Raw genomic sequence first — 13,739 nt, 5'->3', positions numbered from 1 at the left:
CCTCAACTAATGGACTAGTGCAATAAATGAGGGTCTGCATCAAAGCATTGATAGTCCCTAGAGTGTTGGTCTCTACATGTTCCTTCACAAGTGAAGGAATAATCACATGCTCACCCTATGGCTTGACAACAAGTTCCCTAACTATATTAGGGTCATGGCATGCCCCTAGCCTCTCAAATGATGACCCCCCACCTCTACCCTAAGATTCTAATATATCAAAATAATTGGAGATCTCCCCAAGCAAAAATTCAAAATACAATTTTAAAAAAAAATACATTAGAACCTTGTGATTGTTGTAGGGAGGGGCATCAAAGACCATCCACCATCTATGCCAAAGGTTATTTCTAATACCATCAAGTATGCACCAATGGATGGGGAACCTTTTAGTTGTATGTTTAATAGTATCTTATTCTCGAGGCTTTTAAACAATGCACAAATGCTTCCTTTTGCTATTTCCCTTTTTTTTACATCTTGATATGATAATTTGTTTGCATAATATCTTCTTTGTTCATCCCTCTTAAAATGCCAAATATCCAACTGACCACAAATAGAAGCTACATGGGTCATAATGGACTCAAGGGAGGATGCCAATTGTGCTCTCATCAGATTGGTTTGTCCACAAGATTCCAACCTACCAATGAGTGATTTTGATTCATTTTTCCCTCTTTCTATTTCATTCATTATGTTATCTTGGGTGCTAAGAGGAGGTCTTCCAATCAGTGTAGGTTGTGGAATTTCTTTCTCTTCTTTTGCAGGGTTTTGATTTGGATCTTGTGGAGGGTTTTCATTTTGATTTTGTTAATCTAGTTGGGGATTTAGTGGTTCATTTTTCACATTTCCTGATAAGAAACCAATTGCAATCTAAATAAATAAACAAATTTAAAGAAAAACTGAAAAAACCTACAAAACAATGTAAAATCTTACAAAACAATGCAAAGACATATAAAACAATGCAAAAACAAGAGTAGAAAACATACTACGTGATCCCAATCTTAATATTTAGTGACAAGGAGGCATTTTGAGGAGGCAGGTGACAAAATTCTTCAATATTTCCAATCCCCATGCACACTGTTGAGGAGAAACAATGCAAAACTCAAAAATAAAATAATGGGCTGGGAGTTTGCAGCCCATATAAAAAATTTAAAAATTTAAAAAAATAAAACAATTAGTTTTCTAAAGAATGTACGCACTATAGCATGCACACGCACAATGCTTTGAAATTTTTTCTAAAAAAACTTTGTGTCATGTTTTTGGCACCACAACTTGGTGCACATACCCAGCTTAAAGTTGAAGTAGTGGATTTAGAACCAATACATCCTACTCACTATAAACAAATTGCTGGATCCCTTATGTATTGGTGTAGGGCACCTAGGTGACAAGGTGACAAGATGATAGGTCATCTCATCCATTGAAAGAGTTTCATGATAGAAGACAAAGGGTTGGTTATCCTATATACAAGGAAACCTAACCTATCAAGAGTACACGTAAACAAGCAAACATTACTTGTACATGTATATCAAAGATTCAAATAAGATTGAAATACAAATAATTCTACTTTAGTTTTAAAACTTAATACAACCAAAAGGAAAGAGTCCTCATGCAACCTCAGAGTAGCTCAACAAGGGTGCCCACAAGAGGCCTTGTTGGTGTGTTCAATGGTGAGGGATGTGGATGTGCTCTCCCAAACACAACTATTGAATGCATCCCTTTAATAATGAAAGTATAAAAATGGGATATGAACCTAAGCTAGATGAGTGAGGAACACTTCAAGAGGAGGCTATAGAAGAAGCCATTCTTAAAAGATTCTAGGAAATGGAGATTACTATAAGAAATTAAACTAAATTATCAATGCAAGAATGAGATCTAACAACTACCAAAGAGTTAGAACCAATGCATAAAAATACTAAGAGCTCTACAACTATACTAGCATGGTAACAATAAAAATGAGAGAAATGATGAATGCTTGAGAGAGGCCTTAAGGAGGTGGCATCTATGTGGCATCCACATAGGTGCCACAAGGGAGATATATGGGCTAAGGAGACAAGTCAAGCAAAGGTAAAAATAAGTCTTTTTTGTGATTGAGATGGCTCAAGGTGTGCTCACACACATGTGTGAGAAAACATGGAGAAAGGAAAGGGGGACAAGTGTGTAAGAGTGTAAGAGGCTTTTTTGATAAATTAATTAAAAGGGGTTTCTTGGATTTTGAGTTGCTCACACATGTGTGGACAAATACTTAGGGACTAAAAGGTTCTTAAGAGGGTATTTAGGATAATAAAGTGGGAATTAACTAGTGAGTAGGCTCAAAAGGATGAGAGTGATTGGTGGTAGATTAGGTTTTAGGTAAGATTAGGATTAAATTAAATAGAATTTAATAAAGTGGAGAGAATTAAATAAATTTTACTTTATTTTAAAGGAGATTTGTGGAATACTATGCATTAAATAAATTTAAGACATTAGAGGGGATGTATTTAAATCAAATTTAAATATTTTAGGGAAGTGAAACTATTAAATTAACTAAATTTAATTAAGTAGAAGAATATGACAAATATAGTTGATAAATAATCAATTATAATTTCAAGGAAAATATTAAATAGATTAATATAGTGTTTGGGATGATTTTAAGTGTCTACATATCCACCTCATTCAAACATGTTATTTTTCTTATCATAATAAGTTGATCCTTGTTTGTAAGGTCAAGGAACTTGTGGTGCCATATAAGCCCAAGTTGCCTTAGTCTTAAGGATTTTTTTTTTTTGATGTTTTTGGTTAATAAATTGACTCTAGAAGTGTTTTGTGAGTCATTACACATTATTTAGGTCCTAAGAGTTGCAAATTAAAAATTGGTTAAGTTCTGGGAAGAGTTAGTGCAAAAATTGCATTTTGCAAGTAAAGTTGATGACAACTTTTTGTCAATGTTGACAATTTTTTGCAAAACATTACAATTGAACTTGTAACAACTCAAACCAACTAGTTATCAGTTTAGATTGATGTATTTTGATGCATATACCCTCTATGGAGTTAGAGGAGTCATAAGGTGTACATTCAACAAGTTTTTGATACCTAATACACAGATTTTCTAAGAAATTTGTTGTTGTATGAACTTGTATAGATTGGGACATCCAATTGGATGATTTGAAATCATTCATAGTCTAGTTTACATGTCATTTTATTTTAGGTGGATTGGTTCATTTCGAAGCAAGTTAGAGCATTTTCTTTACAAGTAGGTTTAAAAAGCCTTAAATTAAGGGTTTCCAGCAAGATGTAGCCTTAACCTACATTTCTACGGTTGATTTTCAATGGCCTTTTAGGATTTTCAAAGTTAGGGTATTTATTTTTCTATTCCTAAATTATAGATTTTGTTCAGGTGATCCAAGGGGTAAATGAATGTGCCCTAGTGTGAAATTACTATGTTTTTAGCCTTAAAAATGTTGATTTTGTGGGAAAAACTTGGAATGAAGTTGTGAAACTTGGGAAGTGATCATTTCTTGGTGGAAAAGGTTGATTAATATCTTCTATGACAATAAACCATTCCTAGGTACCCATCCTTGTACATTTCCATGTGATCTGGGCTTGATTTGGCTAGTTAGGCATGTGAGGCTTGCATAGGTTTAAGGGTGCTAGAGTAGGTTGGATAGTTGGTGCTTTGGGGATTTTTATAACTTCCAAAATGGTGTCAAAAACTCTCTCTTTTTTTCAAGTCTAGTGAGGGAAAACCAAGTTGTTGTCTCAAAATCTCAAAAAGGGCTACAAGAAGAATTAGGCATATTTTGAGCACATTTGTAAGGTAGAAGTTGTGGAAGTAAACCAATAATGAAAGTATCATCCTTGAGTGTTCCTTGAAGTGTCTTAGGTGTGGGTTTGACCCAAGGAAGAGGTGGGTAAGTGCACCAAGTTGTGGTACCAAAAGGGGGGTATAAGTGGACACCTTTTTTCTAAAATCAGCAATTTTTGAACTTCAACAAGAATTTGAATATAGTTAAGCTCAAAATTTTTAGATATGACAAAAATAAAAGTAGTAGTCCTTTGAATCTAGTTTCTAAACTACTAATTTTTTTTCAAAATGGTTTAGTTTTAGGTTCTCAAAAAAGGGTGCCATAGAAAGGGGTACTTTTTATTTAGAAATTTACCTAACAATGTGTAGTTTATCCTTAATTTTTTGGGTAATTTTATAATGTGTATTTTTTTTAATGAATTTTTTAATTGGACACATCCCAAAAATATGAAATATCTATGTGCTCCCCCTAGAAATGATTGAAACCTAATCTAAAATCAAAATTTCTTTTCTTCAAAGTGTGTAGAATGGAGTCTAGTTTTTGAAAACCTTAGTTGTTGTGAAATTCAATGAACGAGCTAAAATCTATAGCCCAATTAGTACATGTTTGTTTTTGACAAAAAAATTGACATACATTCACTATAAATTATATTTGAAAGGCTTGAAATAGTTCAAATTAAAAATAAATTATATGGTTATATAGCTAACATAGAGACCTACAATGTCATGTAACCTAATTTTATCAATGCTTAACTATAAGGAAACTTGAAGGAGAGCATACAAGAAAAATCAATCATTTTTTATATGTTTGCAGCAAAATAAATCTTAGACCAGTCTAGAGACTCCAAACTTTGGGTTGGATCCCTAAGGAAAAACCAAGCCTTAGGCTTGGTAGAATGCAAAGCTTTTAATAGCATGTGTTCATTATAGCACACATGCACTATTTCAAGCTTTTTAAAATTTGGGTCTTAAGAGCGCATACATGCTTTAGTGCATATGCACTTTAGTATGCACACACTATTAAGACCTAAATTTCAATAAAGATCGAAGGAGAGAGGTAGAGAGGGTAGAGAGCGAGAGAGATTAGAAGATTGGAAGATATTAGGAGGTGGGATAGGGGTAGGGACAGAGAGAGAGAGAGAGAGAGAGAGAGAGAGAGAGAGAGAGAGAGAGAGAGAGAGAGAGAGAGAGAGAGAGTAGGGGATTAGAAAAGGTGGGATAGGGACAGAGGGACAGAGAGAGAGAAAGAGAGAGTAGGGGATGGGTTAGGGGGAGAGAGAGAGAGAGCATAGGGGATGGGAAAGAGAGAGAGAGAGTAGGGGATGGGAGAGAAAGAGAGACTAGGGAGATAAAGAGAAAGGGATTGGAGTGTGTAAGAGAGAAAGAGAGAGACAGTAGGGGATGGGGGAGAGAGTGTGAGAGAGAGAGTAGGGGGTGGTAGAGAGAAAGTAGGGGATGGGAGAGAGAGAGAGAGAGAGAGAGAGAGAGTAGGGGGTGGCAGAGAGAGTAGGGGATGGAAGAGAGAGAGAGAGAGAGAGTAGGGGATGGGAGAGAGAGAGGGAGTAGAGAGGGAGAGAGTGTGTAGGGTGTGTGAGAGAGAGAGTAGGGGATTGGAGAGAGAGAGAGAGAGAGTAGGTAGTGGGAGAGGGAGTGGGAGAGGGAAAGGGATAGAGAGAGGGGATGGGGGAGAGAGATGGAGATAGATAGAGTAGGGGATGGGAGAGAGAGAGATAGAGAGAGAGAGAGAGAGAGAGAGAGAAAGTAGGGGATGTGAGATAGAGAGAGTGTGTAGGGAGTGCGAGAGGGAGTGGGAGAGGGAGAGTGAGAGAGAGGGAGAGGATGGGAGAGAGATTAGGGGTTGGGAGAATGAATGAGAGAGATTAAGGGATGGGGGAGAGAGAGTGAGAGAGAGTAGGTGGTGGGAGATAAAGAGAGAGAGAGAGAGGAGAGTGGGGATGGAAGTGTGTGTGTGTGTGTGAGAGAGAGAGAGAGAGAAAGTAAGGGATGGGAAAGGGGAGAGAGAGAGCAACAAAGAGTGGGGAATGAGAGCGAGAGGAAGTTTGAGAGAGAGTAGGGGGTGGCAGAGAGAAAGAGTAGGGGATGGGAGAGAGTGAGAGTAGGGGATGGAGGAGAGAGAGTAGAGAGGGAGAGAGGGAGAGAGAGAGTAGGCAATGGAAGAGGGAGAGTGAGAGGGAGAGAAAAAGAAAGAGAAAGGGGGGATGGGATTGTGTGTGAGAGAGAGAAGGGGATGGGAGAGGAGAGAGAGAGTAGCCCAAGAGAGAGAGAGAGTACATGATGGGAGAGGGAGTAGGAGAGGGGGAGAGAGAGAGGGGGGGATAGAATTGTGTGTAAGAGAGAGAGTAGGTGATGGGAGAGAGTGTGAGAGTGTGTGAGAGAGAGAGAGAGTAGGGGGTGGTAGAGAGATTACAAGATGGGAGAGAGAGTGAGAGTATGGTATAGGAGATAGAGAGTAGGTGTTGGGAGAGGGAGTTGGAGAGGGAGAGTGTGCACACATAAGAGAGAGAGGGGGGGGTATGGGAGTGGGTGTAAGAGAGAGAGTAGGGGATGGGAGAGGAGAGAGAGGGGGAAGAGAGTGTGTTTTTGTGAAAGAGAGAAAGTAGGGGATGGAAGAGGGGAGAGAGAGTAGCCCAAGAGGGAGGGAGAGAGAGAGAGAGAGAGAGATAGTAGGGGATGGGAGAGAGAGTAGGGAGTGGGAGTGGGAGTGGGAGAGGGGGAGAGAGCAGGATGGGAGTGTGTGTGTGTGTGTGTGAGAGAGAGAGAGAGTAAGGGATAGGAGAGAGTGTGAGAGTATGAGAGAGAGTAGGGGGTGGCAGAGAGAGAGAGTACAAGATGGGAGAGAGAGTAGAAAGGGAGAGAGTGGGAGTAAGAGAGAGTGAGAGAGAGAGAGAGAGAGTAGGGGATGGGAGAAAGAGAAAGAGTAGGTGGTGGAAGAGGGAGTGGGAGAGGGAAAGCGAGTGAGAGGGAGATCAATAGGAAGTGAGAGAGGGATTGGTAGTGGGAGAGTGAAAGAGAGAGTAGGGGATGGCACAGAGAGAGAGAGAGAGAGAGAGAGAGAGAGTAGGTGGTAGGAGAGGTAGTGGGAGAGGGAGATAGATAGAGAGAGAGAGTAGGGGATGGGAGAGGGGGGAGAGAGAGAGAGAGAGTAGGGAATGGAAGAGGAGGGAGCGAGAGTGAGAATATGGGATGGGAGAGGAGAGAGAGTGAGGGAGAGTAGCCTAAAAGAGAGAGAGAGATTAGGGGATGGGAGAGGTCTAGATAATGTGAGAGAGATTAGGTGGTGGGAGAGGGAGTGTGAGAGTTAGAGTGTGAGAGAGAGTGAGAGAAAAAGCAAGGGATGGGAGAGGAGAAGGAGAGAGTAGCTTGAGAGAGAGAGAGAGAGAGAGTAAGGGATAGAGTGTGAGAGAGAGTAGGCAGTGGGAGAGGGAGTGGGAGAGGGAGAGAGGGAGAGAGAGAAAGATAAGGGGATGGGAGTGTGTATAAGAGAGAAAGAGTAGGGGATGGGAGAGAGATTGTGAGAGAGAGAGTAGGGGATGGGGGAGAGAGAGAGAGAGAGAGAGAGAGAGAGAGAGAGAGAGAGAGAGAGTGAGAGTGAGAGAGAGTAGGTGGTGGGAGAGGGAGTGGGAGAGGGAGAGAGAGGGGGATGGGAGTGTGTGTAAGAGAGAGAGTAGGGGACGGGAGAGAGAGTGTAAGATTAGGGGATGGGGGGGAGAGAGAGAGAGAGTGTGTGTGTGGGAGTGATAGAGAATGAGAGAGAGAGAGAGTACGCAGTGGGAGAGGGAGTGGGAGAGGGAGAGCAAGTGTGAGAGAGTCTATGTGGTGGGAGAGCGAGTGGGAGAGCGAGACTGAGAGAGAGAGAGAGAGTAGAGGATGGGAGAGAGAGAGTGCGAGAGAGAGTAGGGAGTGGAGGAGGGAGTGGGAGATAGAGAGGGGTATGGGAGTGTGTTTAAGAGAGAGAGTAGGGTATGGGAGAGGAGAGAGAGTGAGAGAGAGTAGGGGATGGGCGATGGTGGGATAGGGAGAGATTATTTTTCACATAGTGCGTATGCACTATAGTGCATACATGCTTTATAGTGCATACGCACTATATGAAAACACAAAAAAATGGTCTTAACGAAAGTTTGGGTCCCTACTTATCCATATTCTACTTTTTGTCTATTGTGTATTCTGTTGTTTCACTAGAAAACATAGGTTTCTTGCAGTTGGAAGTTGGCAAAAACCATATTCAATTATTGGATACATTATTTGAAGGCTTTTTGAACATTCTTTCATTCTATTTGAAGCTAGCAAACACCAAATTCAATCATTGGATACACTATTTGAAGGCTTTTTGAATATTCTTTCTATAGAAAAGGTTAGTGTAGTCCTTTTTAAATATTCTTTGTTATTATTAAGAGACAAATTTGATTATAATTTGACATGTTGTTTAATATATAGTGAATTCATTGAAATTTGTATGTTTGAATGAATTGTTATTTGGAAATGGTTAGAAATTTTACAAGTTGTTTAATATATATTGTGTATTCATTGAAATAATTGTAAATTGTATATGTATTCAAATGATTTATAATTTACAAATTGTAAGTAATTCAAATGTGAATAATTTGACATATAAAAATCATCATCACACCAAGGTAGAAACGTAAAACTCAAACTACGGAAGAGAGGGAGAGAGATTTGGAAATTAAAAGAGAAAAAATGAAACTACTACGTGAACAAAGAAAATTGCAAAGCAATAATGAAGAATTTTCTTTCAAAGAGAAATAAGAACCACTGGTACAAAGAAATAAAGATGAAGAATTGGAAAGACAAAGAGAATGAATGAGACTATTATGCTCAAGAAGACAATTGAATTGTGAAGGTACACCATCTTCCAATGTTGGAGTCATATCATCATCTCATGTTGAAGAAACACTAATTTGTAGATCCGACAATGTACACACTCCATCATGTCATGTTGAAGGCACAACATCAACATATCAAGTAGGTGATATTGCATCTTTTGCATCTTATTACCAAGGCACATCACCTTCAGTTCAAGGTATGCAAAGCACTCAACCTTATGTTGATGTTCAAAATGTTGAGGGAATGAAAGATATTATAACACCGTCTAGAATTTTTTTTAGAAGATCAAAATATTTGATTGATATTGATACTAACATTTTGAAATCAATTCCTAACAAGATTAGCATGTGTACTTGTCAAAGAAAAGTTAATCATATGTGGATATTATTCTTTGAAGAATTAAATATTATAGTTCAATGCCAATTATATGTTGAAATGATGAGGAATTTTAAATTTAGACCTACCATGAAGATTCTTGGGCTAAGAATGATGGACAATTCAAATGAAAAAAGCATTGTAAAGAATCTAATAAGTGCTTATGACAAAGTGGGTTCTAAATCATGCACCAAAGATAGTAATATCACAAGAGGAGTACTTACATCGATAATAGTAAGTACCCAAATGAAGAAAGCTCAACCCATTAGAAAGATGAGAAAAATATTAAAAATTGGTATAGGCACTCTAGGGAGAGCCATGCTAAGGTGTGAGAGATTGGAAGATCTAGAAAAAAATGAGTTATAGACATTTAGTGGTAGACTACCACAAAAGGATAAAAAAATTAGTGAAGCTTTGAAATCATTGATTGAAGATTTTTGGAAAAATAACACACGTGTTTCCTCTAATCAAAGAGATGTTTTATGAAGGAGGACTGGTAGCCAAAATCATGATCCATGTGTAAGACATTTTTTTGACTCAATTCAGATACAATTTTTTTCAAAATTTATTGGTATGTATCCTCAAATTTGAATAAATCAAATATTTTTTGAGATACCTGCAAGAAAAGTATTATACATCTCAACAGGTTTCCATATTTGTTCACATAACATTCATGCATTCACCTACAACTACAGAGGATGACAAGAAGATTTTGAGGGAGTACCATTTTTACATCAGCAATGATTGATCATATTCTACAAAGTTTGTACATGTTTGTTTTCAACTATTTTATGGGGATTTGGCTAACAGGGGCATACCATATCATCAGCACATTATTTGGTTAGACAATTATGAATCTCAATTGAAGAATGCACAGATGTTCTATTGGTTGAGCAGGATGCACAGGTTTTCTTGAATTCAATATATGTGGAATTTCACAAAGGTTGGTCATGGAAAAGGAGAGCGCGATGATGCAAGTACATGCATCAAAAGAGCTTTAGCTCATGAAGAACTAAAGTACAAAGATGGAGCAATATTGACAAATGCAAAATCCATCGTTCAGTCTTGTAACACTACAATGGGTCCAGGTAAGGAAGGTAATTCTATGGCTCATAGATTTTTTTGGTTGATAGATAATACTAACATTGCACCATATGAGGATTGTTCCACACTAACAAGATCAAGTCAGTTGCACTCTTTTAGAAGCTTTGATGCAGGTTCATGGAGTGTCCACACATGAAAAATGGCATGCTATTGTCCATCATGTGCAAAGGAAAATTGGGATGAGTATGAGTCAACTAAATGGGTGGACAAATAGGATATATGGGTTTCGGACCCAATTGATACCTATCGTCCCCCACAAGCACTAGAAATGGTAGAGATAGATTCATCCATTGACTTTGACTGCTTGTTTGATCTAGTGCAACCTGGTTTTATATATATATATATATATATATATATATATATCTTTGTAATTTCAATATGTAACTTTATAACTTTTACCTAAGTATTTTCTAAGTTAATGACCACATTTTGTACATTTGTCACTATAGGTCATATTGTTGCTATTATTGCACCTAAAGACAATGAAGAAGGGATAGATTATTATTATTTTATTTTTTTCCAAGTCAAACAAAATTTGGATCACTCAGTTATAGATGGTGAAGGGTTAGAGTACCATGTTTGTGTGGTGGTTGTAACTGGCTAATGGCTTAGATGATATTCTATGAAGAACCCTAACTTGTGGTTATTCGAGGATTGGAAAATAGAGAGGAAGATTATTCATTATTTGAACCTTGTTGTCACATAAAATGTCCACTTGATAAAATATGGTGGAAAACCACATAATAAGACTCTTTGTAAAGTTCATGAGTTAGAACACGAAGCAATACTTGAGACATTAAAATGTAGAACAGATCTAGCTGGTTCATTAGATTGAATAGGGAGGCAAGGGCAGAGAGAGAGAGAGAGAGAGAGAGAGAGAGAGAGAGAGTGGTGTAGAGGCACCTTGAATCATAGGGCCCTCACCTTTTCATTAGTGTTTTTTTATGCTCCAAGTGAGCCTTGTAAGTAGAATAAGGGTCATTGGACATAGGTGTGGTAGTTAGGGTATTGGATGTCATTTAATGTCCTTAGAAGAGTCTCTATTTTGGCCTAAAAATCAAGGCATACCTTGCCATAGGGAAATGATTAATCTAAGGGATGATTCATTAGCTTAGGGAAGGATCCCTAGCTTGGAATTGCTAAGGGATAGTCCAAATAACAAGTTATAAGTGTTAAGAAAAGAAAGCAAGAAAAATTGCAAAAGTTGCTATATTGAAATTGTGCAATTTTTCCAAAATGTTGATTTTGCAAGAAATTGTGGGTTTTCCTTTTAAAACTTGAAGGAGGCTGATAAAAATCATAAGGATTAAGGGAAAAGACCTAGGAGGAGATATAAAGTCTTTCCAAAGCCTAAAATGAGATAATTTAATATCATTGTGTATGGTCAGCATGTTATAGCATGATATTCGATGGAAAAATTACTGTAGATTTTTCTCCAGAGTAATCCAAGGTCTATTACTTTGGATTTGGACTTGTTTCACATGACCCTAGATCTTTCAATAATTTTTTTCAAATTGGCATGTGTGAAAGGGTACCTGTAGTGTAACTACAGCCTAATTAGGCCTATCAACACTTTCCAAACATTATTACAACAGTGGCTTCTAGTCTCTTCTAGTTTGTGAGGTTTGCATATGTTTTATATGTCCTAAAAGGGTGTTTGAATCTCACTTTAAACTATGTCTTCATGTGGGGTTTTTCTATATTATGTTCAATTTATAGTTTGAACGGCTACTAGCTTTTTTAATGGCAAACTATTGTAACTGTATATCAGTGATGTTTGGATACAAGAGAATCACTTTATCTTTTGTATATAGACCTTAATAGGTCTAAGGTGTGTTTGTATTCCATTACATGGTCATTTTTCTCTTTTTATTCATGTTTGGGAGTATGTTCCCTTATTAGTCTTTTGGAGAATCATTATGTTTTGGTGCTTTTGAACTTAGGCAAACCTAGTGATTAGGTTTCATGCTTTGTTTGGATTGTGATAGCATGTGATAAGTTCATTATTAATGCTTTTGATAAGTGTCCCAACACTAAACCCTCTTTTTAGGAAATTTGAAGGATTCCAACCTTGTCTAATTGCATAGTGGCTTGTCTTTTAGAAGCTTCCACCATGCACTGCTTCATCACAACCTATCCTAAGTGAACTATCTAGGATCCTTAGCTACCTTCTTTGATAAGTCTAGAATTAGTGCTCCTGCACCAGTCATCTACTTGACAGGAACATGTTTGGGAACTAACAATCTCCATTTAAACTCAAGTCTCCATTTAAAGATGGCAATGAACTTTTTGTTTTTGATTAGATAAAAAGGTTTTACAGGGAACCTAAAACCTGAAAGTTAGTACATAGAAGTCTGATAATAAGCATGACAGCCCAGCCAAAAAAGTATAAGTTCAAAGGCTGATAATAAGCATTAAGCCAAGCCAAAGGAAAGAGTACTGAAAAAAGACCAGGAAAAGGAAACAATCAAAGCCATGGCCAAAAGCCACAATAAAAAGCCAAAAGACAATGATAAACAAAAGAATAGGCAAGATTTATTCCTCGTTCTTTTGCTCCAGATCATGCATCACCTGAGCAGCCTCAAAGGCCTATTGATTCTCCTCCGTTTTCATCTGTTGTGCCCTTTGTTTCCCCTAGTCCTAAGTAGGAGTGGAGTTGTCCTTTGCAGGGTGAACCTCTATTCTGGCCTCGTCCCTGTCATTTCCATCCTAGTCATCATGCATTTCTCTATCTTTGATCTAGCCCATGAGAGAGATGATGTTTTTTTTGATGGAGCTTAACAAGGAAAACATTTGATTCGCAAGGTTGTGATTGTAGTTTTCCAGATTGTGTATCCTCCGTTCTGCGAGAGTGGGCCTATTAGCCAAAGTTGTCCTCCTATTGGCATCCATTCCTTTCCTTGTTGCCTCAATGTGTTTCACTTGGTCTTTAACCTCCTCAAGCTCGTGGAAAATCCATTTGATTAATTTCAAATTATCAATCATGCTATTGCAAGCATTATTTAAAAGGTTCATCTGTGTCTCCCTGGCTCTGTCCGAAATAGCCACAATCACCAGATCAATTAATTCTTCTAGCCATTGCTCTTCTTGATTATCCACAAGGATTTGGGGATTCATGGCCTCCCTAAAGATTTTTTGGAATATTCAAATATGGAAAGAGTACTTATGAGAGGGGAGGTGAATCATAAGTATCACAATTTAGCCAATAAAACATTTAACTGAAAGCAAATTGCATGCATGTAAATACATCAAATAAACATGAAAGTAGACACATGCATCAACAACTCATAACACTGGAATTTGGTAACCTAGAAACCCTCCAGGAATAAGAAGGTAAAACTGGGGTGGGGATGATACCCACAAAAATTACTGCAACAATATTGTTCAACCACTTTTGATAGTCTGCCCTATTAAAGGCTTTACACTGTATTAATAGTGACCTGGTTAGAGGCTTTTCAAACACTTTACATGAAGTGTCACCCTATTAAAGGATTTAATCACCTAATTAAAGGATCTTCAAAATAGCTATTAAGCTAACCTATCACCATAGGATTTTCATTCTAATACAATTACTAGAAAGTATTAGGTATAATGAACCTGATTGATTACAGTCCTTGATTGCTTA

Source organism: Cupressus sempervirens, chromosome 10 (genome assembly GCF_028749045.1).
Source record: "Cupressus sempervirens isolate cs-2001-9-10 chromosome 10, ASM2874904v1, whole genome shotgun sequence".
Lineage (NCBI taxonomy): Eukaryota > Viridiplantae > Streptophyta > Pinopsida > Cupressales > Cupressaceae > Cupressus > Cupressus sempervirens.
Note: the sequence above shows the minus strand (reverse complement) of the source record.